Source organism: Schistocerca nitens, chromosome 4, assembly GCF_023898315.1.
Source record: "Schistocerca nitens isolate TAMUIC-IGC-003100 chromosome 4, iqSchNite1.1, whole genome shotgun sequence".
Taxonomy (NCBI): domain Eukaryota; kingdom Metazoa; phylum Arthropoda; class Insecta; order Orthoptera; family Acrididae; genus Schistocerca; species Schistocerca nitens.
This window is the reverse complement of record NC_064617.1, coordinates 649,611,503-649,632,383: the sequence shown is the minus strand read 5'-3', so window position 1 is coordinate 649,632,383 and position 20,881 is coordinate 649,611,503.

Here is a 20,881-nt window from a genome sequence, read left to right as displayed (position 1 = left end):
CCTTTATGTAGTAGTTGTTCGTGTTGATTGGACTCATCGTCTGATTGATTGCTTCCGTGATAGTCGGTAGCGACAAAAAACGGAGCCTGTATCCGTCATCTGTACTGAGTTTACACATCATTTTCCTGTCCAGGAATCACTTTACTTTCCTTACTGGCATCATCAGATCGATAACTTAAAAAGTACGAAGTTAGGTAGTACAAGACCGCATTAACTGCACACTCAGTACGATCATTTAATATTTGGTGTTGTGTTGATTGTTTGATATTCTGATCTGGGAACGAGAGACTGCGAAATTACAACAAATAAAACTTGATTTAGACATAATAATCTCGTGTATAAGTGTATCATTTTCGTAGACCTCTACAAAGACTTGTTATGTTCCATCATCTATTCAACGTAGTATTCTTTGATATTTCAATTTATTCATGGAATTTCTTAATGTAAATATTACTTTCTTTGACTGCTCTTAAAATCTATGACCTGATCACATTTTCCTTGGTGCTCAAAGTCGTGGAAGTCCACTCCTAATCACGGAACATTAATGTCGGAATGTTGACTTCTTTGTAAAGGGGGTTGCCAGCGGACCTTTGCATATCTGGCGACATACGTTGAGGTTGCCGGCACAATTTCGGAGCGCACCAAACACGGGGTTCCCCTACAGACCGCCATTACATGTTCTCGTGTTGACTCAACGACATTGTCGATTACTATTGCAGTGGGCGCCGTATTATCCAGACTGGACTGTGGCTCAATGAAAACGTGTCGCCTGGCTGGATGAATGACGATTCTTGTGATGGTCGTTTCCCGACACGAAAAAAAAAGCTGTTCGATACATGAGCTGTGCCACAGACTCAGACCAGAGTTGGAGATTAATACGCCATGGAGAATATTCACTTAGGCTTTCGTGGGACTTCTTGTAGTAATCGAAGACACCATAACAGCTGTGTTCAAAGTGATCGTCATTACGATAGCCCTCACCCCTTCATGCTGGTAATCTACCACTCAGAGGTGGGATTTTCCAGCACGATAGCTGTCCGTGCCACAAGGCCCAAACCGTGCAATAGCAGTTTGAAGAGCATGATACTGAACACACATTGGTGTCTTGGCCACCAGATTCTCCAGATCTGATCCCAATGGAACATATCTGGGACACTACAGGGATGATACCAGATAACTTGTCGAATCCATGCCATATGAAACTGCTGATGCACTGCGTTCCAAATGTGGAGCAACACACCGTAACATCCAGTCACACTAAGGTGACCTCCGCCTTTGTTCGACGCCAACGTGCAACAACCAGTACTGGGGTACGAGGACAACAGTGCAATCTTTGTCGTAATGCAGAAATGTAGCGATTTGGTTGGACACCAAAAGAGCATGAGGATTGGCTTTTGGGACAAGTGTGGAAAAATTTCCAAAGCGGCTAAGGTTGTACACCATTTGCATGTCGCTGTGGTTAAATTACACCCTGCACGGAAAAATGGCGCTGTCCAAAACCAGCGCCGAGTCAACTGTGGTGCACAATGGGCTATAGATGACATGAGTGAACGACGACTGTGGAGATGTGCACGGACGAATAGGCGTGCAAACCTTAAGCAACTGACAGCCCAGATGATCCGAGGGTCTAAAAATACCATCTTGTCATCGACCATTCAGCGAATGTTGCAGCGCATGGGAATCCACCGCAGGCGCCTGCATCATGCACCCATGCTGACTGCAGTTCATCGGTGATGAAGGCTGGAATTTGCACGCCAATACCGAAAATGGACGTCCACTGAGAAGCGAAAGGTGGTCTGCGTCTACATCTACATGGATACTCTGCAAATCACATTTAGTTGCCTGGCTGACGGTTTGTTGATCCACCTTCACAATAATTCTCTATTATTTCAATCTCGTACAGCGCGCGGAAAAAATACAACCCCTATATCTTTCCGTGTGAGCTCTGAATTTACTTATTTTACTCTTATGACCGTTACTCCCTATGTAGGTCGGCGTCAACAAAATATTTTCGCATTCGGAGAAGAATGTTGGTGATGGCAATTTCGTGATAAGTTTCCGCCGCAACGAAAACCCCCTTTGTTATAATGATCTTCACCCCAAATTCTGTATCATTTCAGTGACACTCTCTCCCCTGTTACGCGATAGTACAAAACGTGCTGCCCTCCTTTGAACTTTCTCGATATACTCCGTAAGTCCTATCTGGTAAGGATCCAACAAACCGCGCAGCAGTGTTCTAAAAGAGGACGGACAAGTGTAGTGTTAGCAATCACTGCAGTAGACCTGTTAGATTTTCTACTTGTCGTGTCAATAAAACGCAGTCTTTGATTGGCCTTCCCCAAAACCTTTTCTATGTGTTCGTTCCAATTTAAGTTGTTCGTAATTGTAATTCGGGGGTATTTAGTTGAATTTACTGGCTTCAGATTTGACTGATTTATCGTATAACCGAAGTTTAACGGATCCTTTATAGCACTCATGTGGATGATCTCACACTTTTCGTTATTTAAAGTCCGTTGCCAATTTTTACACAATTCAGATATATCTTCCATCTCGTTTTGCAATGTGTTTTGATCTTCTGCTGACTCTACTCGTCGATTAACGACAGTATCATCTGAAAAAAACCTAAGACGGCTGCCCAGATTGTCTCCTAAATAGTTTATATATGATAGATAAAGAACAGCAAAGGGCTTATAACACTATCTTAGCGAACGCCCGAAGTCAGTTCTGTTTTACTCGACTACTTTCCGTCAATTACTACGAACTGTGACCTCTGTGACAGGAGATTACGAATCCAGTCACATAACTGAGATGGTATTCCATACGCACGAAATTTCACTATAAGCCGCTTGTGTGGTACAGTGTCAAAAGCCTTCTGGAAATCTAGAATACGGAATCAATTTGAAATTCCTTGTCAAAAGCACTCAACATTTGGTGTAAGGAGCTAGCTGTATTTTACTAGAACGATGTTTTCTAAATCCATGTTGACTTTGGGTCAATGGGCCGTTTCCTTCCAGGTAATTAATAATTTTGGAACACAATATATGTTCAAAATTCTGCTGCATATCGACGTTAATGATATGGGCCTGTCAGTTAGTGGATTACTCCTACTACCTTTCTCGAGTATTGGTGTGACTCTTGCAACTTTCCAGTCTTTGGGTACGGATATTTCGTCGAGCGAACGGTTGTATATGATTGTTAAGTATGGGGCTATTGTATCAGCATACCCTGAAACGAACCTAACTGGTAGAAGTCTGGACCGGAAGACTTGCTTTTGTTAAGTGATTAAGTTGCTTCACTGCTCCGAGGTTGTCTCCTTCTACGTTACTCATGTTGGCAGCTGTTCTTGATTCTAATTCTGGAATATTTGCTTCGTCGTTTTGTGTGACGGAATTTCGGAAAGCTGTGTTTAGTAACTCTGCTTTGGCAACACTGTCGTCGATAGTATTTACATAGCTATCGCGCAGAGAAGGCATTGATTGTTTCTTGCCGCTAGAGTACTTCACAAACGACCACAATCTCTGTGATTATCTGCCAAATTTCGAGACAAAGTTTCGTTGTGGAAACTAATACAAGCATCTCGTATTGAAGTCCGCCCTAAATTTCGTGCTTGGAGATTTTGCTTCCGTTTAAATTTAGCATGTTTTTTCATTGTTTCTGCAGCAGTGTTCTAACCAGTTTTATTTATCATGGAGGATCAGCTCCGTCGTTTTTTAATTTATTTGGTATATATCTCTCAATTGCTGCCGATGCTATTTCTTTGAATTCAAGCCACATCTAGTATACATATACGTTGTTAATTTGGAAGGAGTGGAGATTGTCTCTCAGGAAGGCTTCAAGTGAATTTTCATCTGCTTTTCTGAATAGGTGTATTTTTCGTTTATAATTGGAGGATTTGGGGATTACAGTATTCAGTCTTGCTTTATTCACTTATTACCCTATCCGTTTTGATGCTCGTTATCAGCTCAGAATTTTTTAGTTGCTAAGAGTTCAAGTGTGTTTTCACAACCGTATACTAGACGCACGCGCTCATGAACTAAGTGCTCGAAATAACTTTCAGTGAATGCGTTTAGCACAATGCGTACCTCCGCAATTAATCATGTATTTTCGCCAACATATCGAGGGTATATTAAAATCACCAACAACTATAATTGTGTGAGTTTCGTACGTGTTTGAAATCAAAGTGAAGATTTCTTTGAACCTTCTAACGATTATATCATCTGGGTTGGGAGGTTGATATTATTATTTTTTTCCAGTGGCCAAGAATGACCTGTATCCCACACAGGAACTATCTACTTCAAATTCGCGACAAGGTAAACTACTTCTAACAGCAACAAACACGCCATCGCGAACTATGTTTAGCCTATCCTTTCAAAACGCCGTTAGGTTCTTCGGAGAAATTTCGGCTGTACTTTTCTCCGTCTTCAGCTAGCTTTCAGTGCCTATAAGGATTTGAGCATCAGTGCTTTCTATTAGCGCTTGGAGCTCTGGTACTTTCCCAACACAGCTACGACAATTTACAATGATTATACCGATGGTTCCTGTACCTACGTTCTTCCTGTGTTCGGCATGTACCCTTTGTTACTGAAGCCCCTTCTGTGTTTTCTCGAGACCCTCTGACCTAAAATAAACGCCCAGTCCCCGCCACACAGCCGCCCCTACCCGTGTAGCCGCCTCTTGCGTGTGGTCTTTCAATATCAATCACATTTTATGGTCCATCGGACAGACGGCCGTTCCATATATGTCCCTGCAATAATCGTCATGGGGTTCCAGATCGAAGGAGGACACGTTAGGGACTCGGGATTTTTTTCAGCGGCATTCCATGGTTAATTTCGTCATTCTGCGGGGCACAAAGGATTAACACAAGAAGTACGCATTTATCCTTGCCGACCATGTCCACCCTTACAGCAGTTTGTTTCTTCCTCGGCATGACGGTATAAACCAGCAGCAAAATGCAACGTGTCGCACATTTCGCAGTTTACGTGCATGATTAGAAGATGACCAGGATGAGTTTACAGTACTCCTCTGCCCACCAAACTCCCCGAAATGGAACCCATTGGAGAATATATGGGACCACGTGAATCGAGCTGTTCGCACCATGGATCCTTAGCCGAGAAACCTATCGCAGATGGCCCTGGCACTGGAATGAGCATGGCTCCATATCCCTGTCTGTACCTTCCAGAACCTCACTGGTACTCTCCCTCGCCGATTTTGCGAAGAACCTCGTTGTTGCGAACCTCATCAGTCCACCGGATTCTTCAGCATTCTTCTGCAGCACCACATCTCAAATTCTTCGATTCACTTCTGTTCTGGTTTTCCCACAGTCCACGTTTCACTAGCCTACATGCTGTGTTAAAGACGTACATTCTAAGAAGTTTTTAGCTCAAATTAAGGTCTATGTTTGATATTAGTGGCCTTTTAGTCGCTAGGTATGCATTTTTTTCCAGTGCTAGTCTAGTTTTGATGTCCTCCTTGCTCTGTCCATCATCAGTTTCTGCCCAGAAAACAGCCTTTCTTAACTTCATCTATTTCGTGATCACCAGTCCTAACGTTAAATTTCGTACTGTTCTCATTTCTGCTACTTCCCACGACTTTCGTTGTTTTTTCGATTATTCTATTCATTCCATTCTGCAAATCCTGTAATTCTTCTTCGCTTTAACTAACGTTAGCAGTGTCATTAGTCATCTTCTTGTTGATATCTTTTCACCCTGAATTTTAATCCCACTTTTGAATGTTTCTTTCGTTTCTGTCAGTGCTTCTTCAGTGTATAGACTGAACAGAAGGGGCGCATGAATATATCCCTGTCATACACTCTTTTTAATCACAGCACTTCCTTCTCTCATTGCTTCCTCCTGATTCTTCTACATATGTTTATTACCAGTCTTGTCATGTAGCACATCCCTATTTTTCTCAGACTTTAGAACATCTTGCACCATTTGACACTGTCGAACGCTTTTCCAGGTGGATCAATACTATGAACGCATCTTTATTTTTGTTTAGTAGTGCTTCTATCAATTTGCGTCCCTGGTTGCCTTCACCTATACTGGAGCCAAACTGATTGTGGTCTAACATATCCTCAATTTTCTTCTCCATTCTTCTTTATATTATTCCTGTCAGCAAATTTGATGCACGAGCTGTTTAGCTGATTGTACGATAATTCTCATACTTGTCAGCTCTTGCAGCCTTAGGAATTGCGTGAACGATGTTGTTCCGAAAGCCAGATGGTTTATCGTCAAACTCATACTGTCTATACACCAACGTGAACCGTCGTTTTTTTGCTACTTACACACGTCGTGTGCTTCCTTCGTTAATTATCAATTTAGTAACAGCGTCAGTTGGATACAGCGTTTTGACAACTGCTCCTCGTCCTCCGATGAACTGCCGGCTTCCTGTAGAAAATACCATTTTGTAGATACTTCCTACAGGAACCAGAACTTTGTCTGAATGATGACATTTTTAGACACGTTATTCAAAAAGTGGCTCAAGACGACTCAGCGATATTTGAAAAGTCAGCCTCCACCCTTGTAATTATAATTTATTCCGGTATTCCTTTTTTTTCTTTTCCCTTCGCCATGAAAGAAAAATGATTCATGAAATGGACATCATTATTAATGAGCAAAACACTTAATGGCTAATATAGCATGAAATTATAAAACAGCATTGTATCTGCAAATGAGTGTAAATTGTTCACTCTTTCATTAAAAAGTGATTGGTACCAGAGTTTATTTACATTTCAAATTAAGCTTGTATTCACGCTATTTAAGCTTTCTGCACGACTGTTATATTAGTGAAACCACATCAGTTATTTGACCAGAACTTCATTGCTGATAATATTGAAAATGTCAGTTAATTTAAATTATTATACCGTAGAATATTCTGAATTGTAAGGTGTACAACGTACGCAAACATTTTGTATCATGTTGCCAGTGCTGTGGGAGACATGGCACTCACACTAATCATAATCAGCTATATTGACACTGTCTAGTAACGGACCCCTTTGGTACATAACAGCTTGTCAGCCTGTTAAGTGAAATGGGCTGATTGCGACAGACGCGTAAACACAGCAGGTACTACACGAATCATCAACCTGCTGCACCTGATAAGTCACTCGTTAGGTCGTTTCCCAACTGAACGTACTTAAAACAAATTATGTCTTCACAAGTGTTTCACGCGACGATCAAGCTAAACTATTGTACTGTCTTTCGAGATAATGCAGCCAATCTTGAAACATACAGATAATTGTCGTTGAAAGAGCTGTATGAAAAAGTTAATTCTTCCGTCTATCGCTGCTGGATTTTGTCATCTACACTAGCATCTTCAACCCGCAAAATAACGTACACATTTATTTCTTTTCTTTTTGAGTCACCAGCCTTCTGATCGGTTTGATGCGGTCTGCCACGAATTCCTCTCCGACGTCAAGCTCTTCATTTCAGCGTAGAACTTGCACCCGACATACTCAATTATTTGCTGCAAGTATTGCAAGTATTCGTTTCTACGTCTTCCCCCACCCTGTCTACCCTCTATAGTTCCCTCAACAATATTTTCTGTTCTAAGTAAAATGAACGAATGTGATGTTTCATCATTACTTTTCATATCTGAGAAATGATGACATACATGTTTCCAGATCAGGACCCACTCATTCAGTTTCCTTTTAATTTAATCTTATATTTTATTTTAATCAGTCTTCATTACAAAGGACAGTACCGTCTGATGCCTAACGCCTTTTCGTAACAAATGATGTCAGGTGCTACACTTTAGAACTCTTGGAATGAAATTCAGTTTCCTTTCATGCAATTTCCTGTACATTTGCGACAAAAACACGAGAATACGGAATGATTGCACTTGAACCGTATTTTATTGACACACTGCAGAACCAAAACATGATCACTGCCTACTCAACATAGTGTCGGTCTACTTTCGAAACGTAGTACAGGCGCGATTCGACGATTCCTTGATACGTTTTTGGAGGTGTGTGACATCGGATGCCTATGAGCAGGTCACTCAATTCCCGTAAATTGCGGACCGGTGGTTGAAGAGCGCAGAGCTATTTGCGTCTTCTGACCAGGTGACACTGACTCACGGTCCAATCTTGATGTTCGTGTGTCCACTGCAATCCTAACTGCAGACGCCGTTGGGTCGGCATGGGATTACGAATTGCCATCTGCTGCGAAGCCTCCAGTGTAAGAACGCGTACCAAATGGTATACTCCGAAAAACTGGTGCGTGCATCATCACTGTCCTCTGCCACAGATTTGCAGTAAGTCGGCCACTGCCCTGCTTTTACAGAGCAGGTAAGCCTCCGGTCCCCATATTTTGTGATTGAGTGTGGACGCGTACTCTTAGTCTCATCCTGTTTCAATTATTTTAAGATGTCCAGAGTGGTATGCGAACCATCTCCGTCTTTTACGAAACGCTCGGTGCCAGACGCGGTGACATAACAATTTGTCATTTTATGTCAGTGTAATTACCCATTTGAGAGCCGTATAGTTGCTAGAATGATCACTCATTCCTCTCTGCTGTGCTTGTGTACGTTCTCCAGTCTCGTGGCGGACAGTGGTCGTAAAGTTTTGTCTCATCAGAGTATTTTTCAGTACGTCATCCTGAACGGTGAATGTTCATACTAAGAGAAACTAAGTGACAGGGGAAGCACGGTAACACTGCCAGATCTCTCTTTTCTAGTGTCAACGTCGAGAAACGTTAGCGAAATTCAGGACGATTAGACAAATATGTGTGACACGTATTAACTCTCCAGTTTTACTCTTCTTGTTTTAGACCTTACAGCATTCTGTTGACAATACATGTGGATTAAAATTCTTTGCCATGGCTTGTCGTCGAGGCTAGAAAAGACGATTCAGATGTGTCCAACGTGTTTGGCACTAAGCACTATGGGACTTAAGAACATCTGAGGTCATCAGTCCCCTAGACTTAGAATTACCTAAACCTAACTAACCTAAGGACATCACAAACATCCATGCCCGAGGCAGGATTCGAAACTGCGACCGTAGCAGCAGCGCGGTTCCGCACTGAAGCGCGTAGAACTGCTCGGCCACAGCGGGCGGCTCCAACGTGTTTCTTTTTAAAAAAGTTAGCAGTGTTCGGTATTACAAAGGGCGTCAATAGGTAATGCAGCATCTCTTTATCTCGGGCAGTTTCTGTTGGAAAAGCGTAATTTGTTGTGAGACGTCATGGAATATTCCCCCTTCATGAAGTTCATGTTAGTTCCCCCTTCATGTTAGGTGGCGGCGCTGTACATGGCCTTCAAAATGACGTCTATAACGGAGGTGCGTTCGAAGCAGGGAGCTGTCACTGAGCTTGTTTCAATGGAAAACGAGAGCATTGCAGGTATTCATAGTCGCTTTCAGAATGTCTACTGGGCCCTGACAGTTAACAAAAGCACGGTGAGTCGTCGGGCGACACATGTGTCAACATCGCAACAAGGACGCACAAACCTGTCCGCTCTCCGTCGTGCCGGCCCGCTGCACACAGCTGACTTCTGTTATGTTCTAAAGTGCAGACACTCATTCCAAGTGATCGACGGAACACGAAGAACCTCCTTCCAGCACAGCTGGACGTCTCTGTTGGTAGTGCAGACAGACGCGTCCACCAGTAGAGATACTCCAATGTGTGTGTGTCCGTCGGGTTCCTCGCCACATAACAGAAGACTATAAAGAGCGACGAAAGACAATTTGTGCTGAATTCCTTGCGGTCTTCGCGATGAAACATTACTTCATCAGTTCAAACAGGGAACAAAGCGGCAATACATAGAGTGGCGCCACACCACCTCTTCTCGAAAGAAGAAGTTCAAAGCCGCACCCTCCACCGGTAAAGTCATGGCGACGGTCTTCTGGGACTTTTAAGAGGGTTATTCTGTTTTATGTCCTCCATCATGGTGCAACGATTAACTCTGGAAACTGAAGAAACGACTTCAGCGTGTTCATTGTCACAAAAGTGCAAACGAACTTCTCTTTCTCCATGACAACGCAAGGTCCGATACAATTCTGCGCACCCGAGAGGAGCTCACAAAACTCCTACACCCCTGATCTCGCACCTTCAGACTTCCATTTGTTTGACCCAATGAGGGATGCACTTCGCGGGAAAAAGTATGTGGATGGTGGGGAGCGTATTGATTCAGCAAAACGTTGCCTCCGACGTTCACCAGTAGAGAGATACCATGCGGGCATACAGACCCTCCCAGTAAGGTGGCGTAAGGCCGTCGAATTGAACGGAAATTGTTGAGAAATAGGGTTCTGTAAACAAAAGAATAGCGAATAATATGGCGTGTTTGAATCCCGAGTAAAACCAACCTACTTTCAGAGAAAAAGTGTTGCATTACTTATTGAGTGCCCCTCGTACATCGTCCAATGATTCTGACCAACTGCTGTATCCACAAAAGCTGCCAAATCTCACAGGAGAACAGTAACAAATGGTGAATAATGTTACCTCTTCGATATCTTGGAGCGTGTAAAGTAAAACTCGCAGGGTATCCAGTGGGATCAGCCACGTGCCAGCATATAGGGCGGCTACGTGCAGCGATACCGCTGCATGCTATGAACGCAAAGTGGTCCAAGGACATTCCAGAGTACCATTGATAGGGATAGCTCCAAGTGCACTTATTGCACATATCGACAGTAACAGTGAGGCGTCATTTTCTGGCTAGACAGAGAGCGTGGAATGAGTGAGATAAAGGGAGAGGGTCTTTCGTAAGAAAACTGGTACACTATGAAAAGTAAATAGCAGGATTGGGACGAGTCTGCGAGCTTATAGGGAGAAACGCCTCTTTCCCTACACTGTGGCTTTGTCAGACTACTGAACAACAATATGAAGTTATTCAATGAAGTAGCAAGAGAACTTCGGCGTCTCGCCACATGTGGCAAGGCAGGAGTCGGGGGGAGGACGAAGAGGAAATCCGAAGAGAACACGACTGTGGGAAGCTCCTAGTAGTGAAGTCCGGAGGAAAAATCAGGGAAGGCAGTGAAGTCAGTGGAGTCAGGAGAGAGAATGAGAGAGAAGCAGAACAGAGGCAGGGGAAGTAGCTGCAGTAGTATCAGCCCAGTTAATGAAACCAAAGGAAAACAGCGGGGGAAATGTGTGTGTGGGCTCAGTTTATACTGACAGTCTTATTCCAAAGCAGACAGAACGGTGCTACCAGTCACCGTCTCTCTACTACCACACATTTCAGTCACGGGGGGACAGTTTACAACAACAACTCAGAATGTCCATGATGCACGTCGTTCGGGAAAATACGATGGGTAGTACACCGAAACCAAGTATTGAAACGCGATGGATGGTGCATCCGGCGGCAGTTTCTATTTATTCACCATCTAAAACAACAGAACAATCACAGACAGACACCACTGCATATTCTGGTACTCAGAAGTGCTTTCCTATGCCGAAAAACATTTGCCTGCGAAAAATCATTGAGACTACACTGGTCATGCGGTTTGATTTTAAGGTCTACAGAATTGTAAGTTTAAGCCCTGACAGCAGTCATTTTAAGTTGTCAGCTTTCAACTTGCCTTCCTTGCCATGTATCTGCTAAATTGATTCTTCCCTCTGACCGTGGTTGTTGTTACTAGCCTGCATTGGAGGGTACCGTTTTTATCAGAATCTTAATAAAACTTGAATGCTGAGAAAAATTTAATGAAATGATGGGCATGTCATTATTGTAGTCAATTATTGATGGACGATTAATGTATCAACATGGGATTAATCTTTTATAAAAATGGCAAGAGTTTATTAATCACAAAATAGGGCAAACAACACAAGTTAAGCGAGATAACCAACAAATCACGAACTATTGGCAACACAAATAGAAGAAAAACTGGTTAGCACTCAACTGGTTGGTTGACAAAGCCTGAGATTTATCTGTTTACTCTATTTACCCTGGACGAAAACATGGATACGCAATCTGAAATTATTTAACACTGAATAAACTTTGAAGTATTTATTCTACACAGATATTACAATGCGTTGGTACAGCTGAGAACAGGTGGTGAGAATGTGATTCTGTTTGCTTTAATAAACCAAAGCAACAATATTATGCCCCTTTCTCGATGAGTAGTGCTTTCTCCGATCATGCTCTTGGCGCAAGAGTCTGCAGAGTAGCGGTATGTAGCCCTTATAATTCGTTATCGCACGAAGTATATAAGGTCGCGGGCTGGCGACCTGTTAGGCAGATCGCAATTACTCTGTGGCGGAGCCCTGAAATCTCATCAGATTCCAACGTATGACACTCCCATTTGCCAGTCACCATGGACCAATTTGACTCATTTATATGGCGGTGCGTACAAGGACATCAAACACCAAGGCAGCAGACCTGAATAAGATTGTCCACAGCACAGAGAGTTTCTGAGATGACTGAGGTCTAAACTGACGGTACAGCTATGACTTCACCACAGCCCCCCCCCCCAGTCAAGACCATGCCAGTGGGAAGCCACGCTCAGCATCAGTGTTCCAAGCGCAACCAGTTCATAACAACATTCAAGACCAGAATCTCCTCTCCAGACCAGAGTCTGAATCCAAAGCCGCGTTTCTTCTCCCATTCCCTTCCATCTAAAACCCATAAACTCCGAATGTGCAGCAACGCACCTGCTTCCACACAGGTTTCATGCCTATCACATGACCCCATGAGCACATGCCTTCACTCTAGATCATCTGCTCCACCTCCCAATCAATCCTAAACAAAGTGAATAATATTCATTTCCCTGCTGGAGAAGCAGACAAGTGCTGACACGTTGAAACGTCCCCTTAGAACAATTATACTAGACTGTGCAGTGAGCTCCGGAATCGTGTTACCCTTGGCCACTTTGGGCTGCGTGTTTTGAGAGTTTTCGTTTGGATCTAAAGTGAACAACACGTTTATCACACAGATCATTACCTCGATGGGCCGAACATTACAGCATGTCTGACCGGCAGCCTCAGCTACAATAAGAGAAGTGCTTCGGTGTCGCTATATAGGCCATTTCAGAGCTACCATAAATGTTGTGTCCCATCATAAAATTCTTCTGCAGGCCTGATGCTTTCCAAAAACTCAGGAGGCAGAGGGACGACACCACCTGATGGCTTCATTACAGCGTCCAGTCCAAGGTAAACATGCAAACTCAGGGATATTTAAGGGCGCCAGCTGTTTACACAATGGCCTTGGCCGGCCGACCCACTCCCTCTCCTGCAAGCCTGTCCCTGCCGTGGCCAGAAACGCCTAGCAGGTAGATCCACGTAGACAGTTTTCCGCCTCTTCAGCTGAAAGCATTGTCTGCACACCAGTGCTAGAATTTCTTGGGACCAGCGCTCCGTCCCCAGTAAAAGCTTTCAGATGTTCGTCTGGCTTCCACGTGTCCACTGCAAGATTTACTGTTAAATAACCAAACGGCTTGCTTGTTCTCAACTCCAGAAAATGTTATTCGAAGGAGAGCTGCCATAAAGAACCCACATGCACTAATAATGTACTTGCTCCCATCAATGCCAGCTCATATTGATAACTTCCTGTTAACAAACAAAAAATGATGTATAGGGCTTAATAACAATATTAAAGAATAACCTTGAAAATGAAAGTAAGTGAGAGAGTGATTTGGCCTCTCTCATCATAAAGGAGGAACGAAAGCACGTAAGATGGGGATTGATGGGTCAAGTAGAACATGCCTAGAGTGTGGCCCCAGCAGACTCAAATCCGGACGCCGTTTCCTAAGTTGCGCCTTAGATGAGCCCCCATCTACTATCCACTAAGAGAGGACCAACCAAGTGGCGTTTCTGGTGATTGGAAAACCTGGAGAATGCTTAACCGCATCAGAACTGGGGTGGCTCCTGTGAAATCTAATCTGATCAAATGGGGTTTGTTGGACGAAAATGACGACAAATGCGACTGCGGCACTCGACAGGACATATCTCCTACAATTCCCTGCCTGCCCCCACAGATGCACCCTCGCCGATCTATGGCTGGATAAAGAAGAAGCATTGGACATTGCCCAATACTGGGCAAACAAATTGTAGTTTCCGGACACGAAAAAGTAAAAGTAATAACAAGCTGAAATGTAGGAAAAATGGCGAAGTGTAGTCTCAATCCCAAATCCAGACCTATTACAAGATGAAGAACAACAAGAATGGTCACCGGAGCTGAAAAGAAGTAATTTAGAAGTACAAAAGGCGATATCGATCTGTCAAAATTATAAAACGTGTACTCGAAATAACAACAGAATATCGATTAAGCTAAAATTGACGTATTTTGTATGGTTCTTATACGTCTCTGAAATCGGTACAACATTTCTGCAGAAAGTCGAAACTAACAATCCAGATGAAACTGCAGGATGCAATGCAGTTCAGAAGAGATCAAAAAGTACATGCACATCGCTATTAATTAAAGACGGTATTCAAGTGGCAGAAAGTGGAAAATAGCAGTCTTGCCACGCCTTTTGCTGGATAGCGCGAAGCGTCGTCTGCAAATATTGTTTTTATCTCGTCTATCGTTGCAAATCTTCGTCTTCTCAACGTCTCGCCATCATAGCCGTAGACACAGGTCCTATCACCAGTTACGATTCTCTTAAGAAATATCTCGTTCTCATTTGCGCGATCCAAATGCTCTTTGCAGACTGGGAGGCGAAGGTCTTCTGGTTGACTTATGAGCTATGGTACCAACTTGGAGGCAACACGATGCATTCCAAGATGCTGAGTCAGGATTTAATTACATGAGTCAACTACATACAACATTACGTTCTTCTGAAACCTCTCGGACAGTCATTCCTCAATTTACGTGCACAACTTCGTTCATGTTCCTGACATCAGCGTCGTCTGAAGATGTCGAAAAGTGTCCTGAACGAAGGTCATGTTTAACTTTCGTCTGGCCATTTTAAAAATGTGTGAACCATTCGTAAGACCGAGTACGACTTAAGCACTCACAACCGTTGGTTTCCTGCGTTATTTTTTGTGTCTCTATAAAGCTTTCCTTGAGTTTCACGCAAAATTTAATGCAGACGCGTTGCTCCTCCCAGTCTTCCATCTCGAAATTCCCAAACTCTGCTCAATACAGAACTGAAAAATAACAAACAGACATACAACAATGAAACTTCCAGCAGTTACACATTAAACACAGGGGTGTGCAGTGATTCCAACCGCATTTCGCTCCTACACCCCATTGGGGCGAAATTACGAATGTTCTTGAATTTTCTGAACAGAACTCTTGTTCTGGCGATATCCCTGACTTTATAGTATAACGTCTTACAAAAATACGCTGTCATCACTACCATTAAACCAAGACCCAGACAATCCAGCATAGTATGCAATGCTAGGCAACCAGTAAAATATCAACGTTTTCATACTTTGACGTTCAATTTTAGGCATTCTATGTATTACCTAGGGAATCTATAGAATGCTTGATTTCCTAGAATGACCGTAACTTATGCACTATATGTTGCGTGGAAGGTTTATGTCATACATCAGCACTTCAATAGGGGGAAGTGTACGCATTCTTTCTATGCAGAGAAATTGTACTACATTGAAGCGCCAAAGAAACTGGTATAGGCATGTGTATTCAAATACAGAGAGGTGTAAACAGGCAGAATACGGCACTGCGGTCGGCAACGCCTATATAAGACAAGTGTCTGGTGCAGTTGTTAGACCAGTTACTGCTGCTACAATGGCACGTTATCAAGATTTAAGTGAGTTTGGACGTGGTGTTATAGTCGGCGCACGAGCGATGGGACACAACACCTCCGAGATAGCGATGAAGTGGCGATTTTCCCGTACGACTATTTTACGAGTGTACCGTGACTATCAGGAATCCGGAAAAACATCAAATCTCCGACATCACTGCGACCGGAAAAATGTCATGCAAGAACGGGACCAGCGACGACTGAAGACAATCGTCCAACGTGACAGAAGCGCAAATCTTCCGCAAATTGCTGCAGATTTAATTGCTGGAACATCAACAAGTTTCAGAGTGAGAACCATTCAACAAAAATCATCGATACGGGTTTTCGGAGCCGAAGGTCCACTCGCATACGACATAAACCTTTACGCCTCGCCTGGGCCCGGCAAGACCGAAATTGGACTGTTGGGTGACTAGACACATGTTGCCTGGTCGGACGAGTCTCGTTTCAAATTGTGTCGAGCGGACGGACGTATACGGGTATAGAGACAGCCTCGTGACTTCATGGACTTTCCATGTCAGTAGGGACTGTTCAAGCTGGTGGAGGCTCTGTAACGGAGTGGGGCATGTGTAATTGGAGTGATACGGGCACCCTGATGCGTCTAGATACGACTCTGACAGGTAAAACGTACGTAAGCATCCTGTCTGATTGTTGTTGTTGTGGTCTTCAGTCCTGAGACTGGTTTGATGCAGCTCTCCATGCTACTCTATCCTGTGCAAGCTTCTTCACCTCCCAGTACCTACTGCAACCTACATCCTTCTGAATCTGCTTAGTGTATGCATCTCTTGGTCTCCCCCTACGATTTTTACCCTCCACACTGCCCTCCAATACTAAATTGGTGATCCCTTGATGCCTCAGAACATGTCCTACCAACCGATCCCTTCTTCTGGTCAAGTTGTGCCACAAACTCCTCTTCTCCCCAATCCTGTTCAGTACCTCCTCACTAGTTATGTGATCTACCCATCTAATCTTCAGCATTCTTCTGTAGCACCACATTTCGAAAGCTTCTATTCTCTTCTTGTCCAAACTATTTATCGTCCATGTTTCACTTCCATACATGGCTACACTCCATACAAATACTTTCAGAAAAGACTTCCTGACACTTAAATCTATACTCGATGTTAACAAATTTCTCTTCTTCAGAAACGCTTTCCTTGCCATTGCCAGTCTACATTTTATATCCTCTCTACTTCGACCATCATCAGTTATTTTGCTCCCCAAATAGCAAAACTCCTTTACTACTTTAAGTGTCTCATTTCCTAATCTAATACCCTCAACATCACCCGACTTAATTCGACTACATTCCATTATCCTCGTTTTGCTTTTGTTGACGTTCATCTTATATCCTCCCTTCAAGACACCATCCATTCCATTCAACTGCTCTTCCAAGTCCTTTGCTGTCTCTGACAGAATTACAATGTCATCGGCGAACCTCAAAGTTTTTATTTCTTCTCCATGGATTTTAATACCTACTCCGAATTTTTCTTTTGTTTCCTTTACTGCTTGCTCAATATACAGATTGAATAACATCGGGGAGAGGCTACAACCCTGTCTTACTCCCTTCCCAACCACTGCTTCCCTTTCATGTCCCTCGACTCTTATGACTGCCATCTGGTTTCTGTACAAATTGTAAATAGCCTTTCGCTCCCTGTATTTTACCCCCGCCACCTTTAGAATTTGAAAGAGAGTATTCCAGTCAACATTGTCAAAAGCTTTCTCTAAGTCTACAAATGCTAGAAACGTAGGTTTGCCTTTCCTTAATCTTTCTTCTAAGATAAGTCGTAAGGTCAGTATTGCCTCACGTGTCCCAGTATTTCTACGGAATCCAAACTGATCTTCCCCGAGGTCGGCTTCTACTAGTTTTTCCATTCGTCTGTAAAGAATTCGTGTTAGTATTTTGCAGCTGTGGCTTATTAAACTGATTGTTCGGTAATTCTCACATCTGTCAACACCTGCTTTCTTTGGGATTGGAATTATTATATTCTTCTTGAAGTCTGAGGGTATTTCGCCTGTTTCATACATCTTGCTCACCAGATGGTAGAGTTTTGTCAGGACTGGCTCTCCCAAGGCCGTCAGTAGTTCTACTGGAATGTTGTCTACTCCTGGGGCCTTGTTTCGACTCAGGTCTTTCAGTGCTCTGTCAAACTCTTCACGCAGTATCGTATCTCCCATTTCATCTTCATCTACATCCTCTTCCATTTCCATAATATTGTCCTCAAGTACATCGCCCTTGTATAGACCCTCTATATACTCCTTCCACCTTTCTGCTTTCTCTTCTTTGCTTAGAACTGGGTTTCCATCTGAGCTCTTGATGTTCATACAAGTGGTTCTCTTATCTCCAAAGGTCTCTTTAATTTTCCTGTAGGCAGTATCTATCTTACCCCTAGTAAGATAAGCCTCTACATCCTTACATTTGTCCTCTAGCCATCCCTGCTTAGCCATTTTGCACTTCCTGTCGATCTCATTTTTGAGACGTTTGTATTCCTTTTTGCCTGCTTCATTTACTGCATTTTTATATTTTCTCCTTTCATCAATTAAATTCAATATTTCTTCTGTTACCCAAGGATTTCTACTAGCCCTCGTCTTTTTACCTACTTGATCCTCTGCTGCCTTCACTACTTCATCCCTCAAAGCTACCCATTCTTCTTCTACTGTATTTCTTTCCCCCATTCCTGTCAATTGTTCCCTTATGCTCTCCCTGAAACTCTGTACAACCTCTGGTTCTTTCAGTTTATCCAGGTCCCATCTCCTTAAATTCCCACCTTTTTGCAGTTTCTTCAGTTTTAATCTACAGGTCATAACCAATAGATTGTGGTCAGAGTCCACATCTGCCCCTGGAAATGTCTTACAATTTAAAACCTGGTTCCTAAATCTCTGTCTTACCATTATATAATCAATCTGATACCTTTTAGTATCTCCAGGGTTCGTCCATGTATACAACCTTCTATCATGATTCTTAAACCAAGTGTTAGCTATGATTAAATTGTGCTCTGTGCAAAATTCTACCAGGCGGCTTCCTCTTTCATTTCTTAGCCCCAATCCATATTCACCTACTACGTTTCCTTCTCTCCCTTTTCCTACACTCGAATTCCAGTCACCCATAACTATTAAATTTTCGTCTCCCTTCACAATCTGAATAATTTCTTTTATTTCATCATACATTTCTTCAATTTCTTCGTCATCTGCAGAGCTAGTTGGCATATAAACTTGTACTACTGTAGTAGGTGTGGGCTTCGTATCTATCTTGGCCACAATAATGCGTTCACTAAGCTGTTTGTAGTAGCTTACCCGCGTTCCTATTTTCCTATTCATTATTAAACCTACTCCTGCATTACCCCTATTTGACTTTGTGTTTATAACCCTGTAGTCACCTGACCAGAAGTCTTGTTCCTCCTGCCACCGAACTTCACTAATTCCCACTATATCTAACTTTAACCTATCCATTTCCCTTTTCAAATTTTCTAACCTACCTGCCCGATTAAGGGACCTGACATTCCACGCTCCGATCCGTAGAACGCCAGTTTTCTTTCTCCTGATAACGACATCCTCTTGAGTAGTCCCCGCCCGGAGATCCGAATGGGAGACTATTTTACCTCCGGAATATTTTACCCAAGAGGACGCCATCATCATTTAATCATACAGTAAAGCTGCATGCCCTCGGGAAAAATTACGGCCGTAGTTTCCCCTTGCTTTCAGCCGTTCGCAGTACCAGCACAGCAAGGCCGTTTTGGTTATTGTTACAAGGCCAGATCAGTCAATCATCCAGACTGTTGCCCTTGCAACTACTGAAAAGGCTGCTGCCCCTCTTCAGGAACCACACGTTTGTCTGGCCTCTCAACAGATACCCCTCCGTTGTGGTTGTACCTACGGTACGGCTATCTGTATCGATGAGGCACGCAAGCCTCCCCACCAACGGCAAGGTCCATGGTTCATGGGGGGGCCTGTCTGATTACCTGCATCAATTCATGTCCATTGTGCATTCCGACACACTTGGACAATTCCAGCGGGACAATGGGAAACCCCACACGTCCAAAATTACTGCAGAGTGGCTCCAGGAGCACTCTTCTGAATTTAAACACTTCCGCTGGCCCCCAAACTCCCACGATATGGACATTTTTGAGCATATCTGGGATGCCTCGCAACGTACTGTTCAGAAGATATCACCACCACCTCGTACTCTTACGGATTTATGGACAGCCCTGCAGGATTCATGGTGTATGTTCCCTCCATAACTACTTCAGACATTAGTGGAGTCCATGCCACGTTGTGTTGCGCCACTTTTGCGTGCTTGCGAGGGCCCTACACGATGTTAGGCAGGTGTATCAGTTTCTTTGGCTCTTCAGTGTACTTTCTACAGTTAGGAGCATGGTGTATATTAGATGAAATTGGTAAACATGTAGCGGGAATACAAAAACTCCATCTAAATCAAAACAGTTTGACATGGAAATGCACCATCAGTTGTAATATTGCAATGACCTTCAAATGTTTAAGATGACTCTAAGCACTATGGGACTAATAATCGGAGGTCATCAGTCTCCTAGACTTTTAACTACTTAAACCTAACTAACCTAAGGACATCACATTCATCCATGCCCGAGACAGGATTCGAACCTGCGACCGTAGCAGCAGTGCGGTTCCGGACTGAAGCGCCTAGAACCGCTTGGACACAGCGGCCGAAGCAACAACCTTCAATAGATGACTTCTAGCTTATTGACTCGGATAACAAACTAGATATTTTTTGTCACAATGGATATACACTACTACATAACGTTTGAGTGAAACGTGTACATCTTCCTCCGCTAAAAGGAGACTGGTTATTAAGCTCTGTTTTTCAACTGTTCGAGTTTTATCCATTCTAGCAATATCGAAGCACATTTCAAAAATCAGAATGGGTTATATGTAGTACGGAAGACTAGTTTTTATTGAAAATTTGTTAACGATGGGAGCGATTACTACACAGAGCATCGATGTCTTTAAATGGCATTGATTTATGTTCTCGAGACTATGTGACAGTATTTCGTAAACAAATCTTTTTGTATGCAATGAATTCTACGGTACTTTATTGGTCGTTGAGAAATTAGGATCTATGTGTTCTTTTTATTTACGATCCCAAAGCGAGTGCCAGCGGTAACTCGTGTGTGTTCCTGAGAGTTAAATATATGTGTAAATATTGTACTTCCTAGGCGGTATCTCGCCGTAAATTACCGTACGTTGAATCGACAGAGCTGGTGCTCGGTATCAAGTGTG